We start from the raw sequence: 6,474 nt of genomic DNA on the forward strand, positions 1-6,474 counted from the left end.
GTCCTCTCCCTCCTCTTAAATCTACTCTTCTTCTCTGAGCCAATCCTGGAAGCCCCACCTCCTCATCTGCCAGCGAGAACCCTCGTCTTCTTCCTCCACTCTCTTATTTGAACTCCTTAGGATGCCTTTCTGATCGCCTATCCTCTTTATCTCTCTCTATCAAACTAGTTATCTCTCTCTATCCTCACTCTTTATTTATCCTCTCCTCTATCATAACATATCTATCTCCTCTATCATAACTAGTTATCTCTCTCCTCTATCATAACTAGTTATCTCTCTCCTGCTATCATAACTTGGTCTCTCTCCTCTATCATAACTAGTTCTCTCTCTCCTCTATCATAACTAGTTATCTCTCTCCTCATATAACTTGGTCTCTCTCCTCTATCATAACTAGTTCTTCTCCTCTATCATAACTATTCTCTCTCCTCTATCATAACTAGTTCTCTCTCCTCTATCATAACTAGTTCTCTCTCCTCTATCATAACTAGTTATCTCTCTCCTCTATCATAACTAGTTATCTCTCTCCTCTATCATAACTTAGTTATCTCTCTCCTCTGTCATAACTTGTTCTCTCCTCTATCAAAACTACGTTCTCTCTCCTCTATCATAAGACTAGTTCTCTCCTCTATCATAACTAGTTCTCTCTCCTCTATCATAACTAGTTCTCTCTCTCCTCTATCAAACTAGTTCTCTCTCCTCTATCATATCTAGTTTTCTCCTCCCTATCATAACTAGTTCTCTCTCTCCTCTATTCTAACTAGTCTCTCCTCTTATCCTTTCTCTCTCCTCTATCATAACTAGTTCTCTCTCTCCTCTATCATAATAGTCTCTCTCTCCTCTATCATACTAAGTTCTCCTCTCTCCTTATCAATAACTTGTTCTCTCTCTCCTCTATCATAACTGTGTTCTCTCTTCCTCATTCATAACTAGTTCTCTCTCTCTCTCTTCTTTCTCTACTTTCTCTGCTATCTCTACCCTGCTGTTCTTATCTTTTCTACCTAGGGAACAGAGGTAGATACATTACCCATATTAACTATTAACTCCTGTTCCTTGAAATGATGTCAAAATCATGCTTTAAATTTATTAGACTAGAATATAAAAAGTGTATACGTCTTATAAGAAAGATTGCAGAGAATTTGGCTACTTAAGTAGTTTGATGTTGTAAAAACAATTGACATAATATGTACTAAAATAAAAGTCATTTCGTTTTGTAAGATAGGCTTTACCACACCTGTATGGCTGTATGTATACATGCACAGGGTCATTCATACTACATGCACTAGCGACTAGAAAGTAATCACAACGTGGCTAACTCATCCGGACCACGTAACTCATCCGGACGACCCCTAACTCATCCGGACCGACCCCTAACTCATTCCGGATCAGCCCCTAACATCATCCGGATCAGCCCTAACTCAGCGGACCGCCCTAACTCATGCGGACCAGCCCTAACTCATCCGGACCGGCGCACCCAAACTCATCCGGACCGACCCTAACTCATCCGGACCGCCCTAACTCATCCGACCGCCCAACTCATCCGGACCGACCCTAACTCATCCGGACCGGCCCTAATCATCCTGGACCGACCAACTCATACCGCGACCAACCATCCGACCGCCCTAACTCATCCGGACCAACCCTACAGGATAAACCTATTCCAGGACAAAAAAATAAAGCTCAATGGAGATTCTCTATTGAAAGCACCTTTTTAGTCCAGGACTAGGCTTAATCTTTGTCTGGGAACTGGCCCATAGAGAAACTATGTTTAGGTATATTATAACTATCTGCTGCTGTCACACTACTAACTAACACACACACTGGTTCAATACTTCACCAGCAACATGACACAGCTCCTCTGTCTCTTTCTGTATGGTGTGTCGCTTTTGTTCCTCACTCACTCGTATGCAATCAGCTGGGGGTTTGCCACGATCAAAGGTGCTTCACATACTTTAGCCAGTGTTAGCCTAGCATTTACCCTAGCATTGCATGTGCTATGCTACTTTAGCATCACATGCTATATTTTAAACCTAGCGTTACCATTAGCTAGTGCTATTACTTTAGCTAGTGTTAGCTATGCTTTACCAGATGTTAACATCACCTTGGCTTTGCTTTAGCTTACTTTAGCCTAGCGTTAGCATCACCCGTGCTATACTAGGTATTGTGTGGTAACAAGTGCAATACTTTAGCATATAACTAGCATCACATGTTGTATACTTTAACATGTGTTAGCATACACAGTGTTATGCTTAAAATCTAGTGTTAGCATCACCAGTGATATGCTTTAACCTAGTGTTAGCATCACCAGTGTTATGCTTTAGCCTAGTGTTAGCATCCAGTACTATGCTTTAGCCTAGTGTTAGCATCACCAGTGTTATGCTTTAGCCTAGTGTTAGCATCACCAGTGATATGCTTTAACCTAGTGTTAGCATCACCAGTTATGCTTTTAGCCTAGTGTTAGCATCACCAGTGTGTATGCTTAGCCTAGTGTTAGCATCACCAGTGTTATGCTTTAGCCTAGGTTAGCATCACCAGTGTTATGCTTTAGCCTAGTGTTAGCATCACCAGTGTTATGCTTTAGCCTAGTGTTAGCATCACCAGTGTTATGCTTTAGCCTAGTGTTAGCATCACCACTGCTATACATCCAGTATATTGTGTAGAAGTGTTCAGACAATGTGCCTCACTCTGCTCTGTCAATTATTGTACATAGCATACAGTAACAATGAAGCTGAGAAAAACTGGTTATCACTGGTTAATGGGTCTGCTTTTCTTATGGACGTACACACCCGAGTCACACACGCAGTCACACACGCGAGCACACACTGCAGTCACACAGCAGTCACACATGCAGTCCACACACTGCAGTCACACACACAGTCACACCACTGCAGTCACACACTGAGTCACACACACAGTCACACACTACAGTCACACCTACAGTCACACACTACAGTCCACACACAACAGTCACACACCGCGGTCACACACTGCAGTCACACACTGCAGTCACACATGCAGTCACACACTGGCAGTCACAACACCACAGTCACACACTGCAGTCACACACTGAGTCACACAACACAGTCAACACACTTCAGTCACACACTGCAGTCACACCACACAGATGTATACCAACTGCTCCCCCTCAACCCCAGGGCTCTCCAGAGGGTAGTGATGGTCTGCAGAACGCATCACCAGGGCAACCTACCTGCCCTCCAGGACACCTACAGCACCCGATGTCACAGGAAGACATAAAGATCATACAAGGACAACAACCACCGAGGACCTGTCTGTCACCCTGCTATCATCCAGAAGGCAGCGTCAGTACAGTGTATCAAAGCAGGGACGAGAGCACTGAAAAACAGCTTCTATCTCAAGCCATCCAGACTGTTAAACAGCCATCACTAGCCCGGTTACCACTCTGGTTACTCAACCGCTGCACCTTAGAGGGCTGTTGCCCCATGTACACAGACATGGAATCACTGTCACTTTAATAATGGAACTAATCTAGCTTGAATAAGGTTTACATACTGATTTACTCATTTCAATATGTATCTTAGGCTTCCACTGTTATTTTGTCAATCCGACATTGCTCTCCTAATATTATATATTTCTTAATTCCATTCTTTTACTTTAGATTTCTGTGTTTTATTGTTTGATGTAATATCTACTGCACTGTTGAGGTAGGACACAAGCAATTTGATTAGAACTACACTGCGAGCTGTTGAGGACAGTTAGTAGACTGCTCACTGAGCAGACACAAGCATTCAGATAGGATTTACTACTTGCAGTTGACTGAACAGTTGGAGAATCAGCTGATTGGATAGAACACAGATTTTAGTTAGATCTACTGCATCTGTTGAGCTAGGAAACAACCAAGCATTTAGTTAGATACTACTGCACTGTTGGAGTAGGAACACAAGGCATTAGTTAGATACTACTTGCACTGTTGGAGCTAGGAAACAAGCATTTAGTTAGATAACTACTGCACTGTGGAGCTAGGAAACAAGCATTTAGTTAGATACTTACTGCACTGTTGAGCTAGGAAACACCAAGCCATAGTTAGATACTGACCCGCACTGATGGAGCTAGGAACACAAGCATTATTAGTATACATGACTGTTGGAGCTAGGAACACAAGCATTGTAGTTAGCTACTACTGCAAGCGATGGAGCTAGGAAACCACAAAGCATTTAGTTAGAATCTACTGCACTGTTGGAGGCTAGGAACACAAGCATTAGTTAGATACTACTGCACTGTTTGGAGTTAGGAACACAAAGCATTTACGATTGATACTACCACCACTTTTGGAGCTAGAAACACAGCATTCTAGTAATACTACTGCCACTTTGGACGTTAGGAACACAAGCATTTAGTTAGATACTACTATGCACTGTTGGGAGCTAGAAACACCAGCATTTAGTTAGATACTACTGCACTGTTGGAGCTAGGAACACAAGCATTTCACTACACCCGCAATAACATCTGCTAAATATGTGTATGTGATCAATAACATTTGATTTGACACACACACACAGTAACACAAACACACACAGGCAGAACAGCAGAAACTGGATCAGCACGRCCGGTGAACATGTCAGGGTTCCAGGTAGATTTAAATAGCACTGACTCCTGCTCAGAATACAGCTAATATGTTTCAGCACCAACTGGTAGATTTAAAAATACTCTGATCTTGTAGATTATTTAGGCACATTTTAGGAAAATATCTATAARTTWTTTTTTTTTTWACCGGTTGMGGAGAATTTATACACTAAATATATTGATGAATCAAAAATACAGTGGTTTGATTCATCCTGTACATTGCCATATTCAAGATCAATCTAGGAAATATTGGAAAGTGGGAACAAGAGTGTACAATAGAGGCTAAACAACTATACGCCTGTTCCTCACTAATCCTGGAGCTGTATGACAACGGTCCCGTCATCATGAACCATGAGCTCCAGGTTTAACCTGCTACGTGTGGTCTGAGTTAAATAATGATTCAATAGGCTACATGTCCTAAATTACTGCACAACGTTATGTGAATATGATCCACTGATGCTAGCGACCCTCGTGAACAGTTTACCAGGACGTGAGAGAGGAAAGAAAGGGACACGGAAACGGAATGATGTAAAAAAAAAAAATAATACAAATTGAAAAAACAACACTAAAGTCACAGTTATAAATATATGTGGATATTACTGATGGTGGCTAATATTGAACACGATACAAATTGTAAAATAAAACGGAGAAAAACCAGCTCATATAGTCAAAACGTTCTAAAACGCATACATGAAGTGGGCAGGTTTAGACCTACGGAAACCTGTAGATTAGGCCTCCAAATGTCATCCACAAAACTATTATGACACATTTAAAATTCGGAATAATGGTACAGCTCTTTATAGCCTACTTCACAGTGGACCCAATACATGTCATCTTGATATGATTTTCAGTTTGCTTCCATATGACTGGTTTCACATTCATCTCCAGGGATTGGTATTTACAATTTACAATGTATTTACAATCGCGTCTCCAAAAGGATTACTCATTTACCTTAGCTATTGTCAATGTATAAATGACAGTGCTTGGACAATACTGTTATTTATATCAGCAAAAAATAAAGCCGATGTTTTTTCCACCTGGTGCGCTCGACTTTATTGATGGTTTCTTCACGCATAAACGTGGTGGAATTAAATCAAGGTCAGAATACGGCGTATCTGGTAGACACAACTCTCTGCCACAATGTCATTTCTTAGATCTCCACCCTGGTCGAATAGCTGGTATATAGAATGCTATTCTCATGCTTAAATTCAAAGGTCAGAATACGAATAGAGAGAAAAGTGCATAAAAAGGGAATTATCTTCCGTTTATGCACGCTTAAATCAGGTCGAAATTTGACCCAATGCTCCTCTGGGCACCTGACACAGCTCTATGTCTGTCCAAATACAGCTACAGTTGGCACACCTACTGTCTCTCTCTCTCTGCCGTGGTAGCTTAGAGCACGCCACTTCATACTGTAGTTTATCTGGATGAGGTGGTACCGCCACACCAAGGTAACATTAGTTTCATACTGGATATTAGGTGATCTATCTGTTGAACCAATCATGCCATGATTATAAAATGTATGTTATGTGAATCAGAGGAGGATGAAGAAAAATCCACATCTTTTGTTTTGTTGGAATTTAAATCTTCTGATTCGGAATATATAATTATCATCGTAATGGCATGATTTGTTTTAGGAGCGATGGAAATCCGAAATCGTATTTTATTTTATAAAACAATTAATAAATAAACATGGTTTGTTCTCCATCCAAACCTGATTCAGAATATATAATTTTCATAATCATGTTATGCTTGGTTCAAGAGCTATTGAGGAGAAAACCGAATCCATCGAATATCCAGTATACWACTACGTTTACCTTGATCAGGAAGCGCACTTCGCTGTGTCGTGCGATGCCCATAGACTATCACACAGAG

The 6,474-nt window shown here is 41.0% G+C and overlaps 1 long non-coding RNA gene across 1 annotated transcript; it reads left to right on the forward strand.

Moving 5' to 3' along the window:
* Positions 1-1,622: 1,622 nt before the first annotated feature.
* Positions 1,623-2,598, forward strand: LOC139026739 (uncharacterized). The gene is made up of 2 exons (XR_011478660.1): positions 1,623-2,224; positions 2,258-2,598. It is a non-coding gene; the product is annotated as an uncharacterized lncRNA (long non-coding RNA).
* The last annotated feature ends 3,876 nt before the right edge of the window (positions 2,599-6,474 follow it).

Source organism: Salvelinus sp. IW2-2015, unplaced genomic scaffold, assembly GCF_002910315.2.
Source record: "Salvelinus sp. IW2-2015 unplaced genomic scaffold, ASM291031v2 Un_scaffold5652, whole genome shotgun sequence".
NCBI lineage: Eukaryota > Metazoa > Chordata > Actinopteri > Salmoniformes > Salmonidae > Salvelinus > Salvelinus sp. IW2-2015.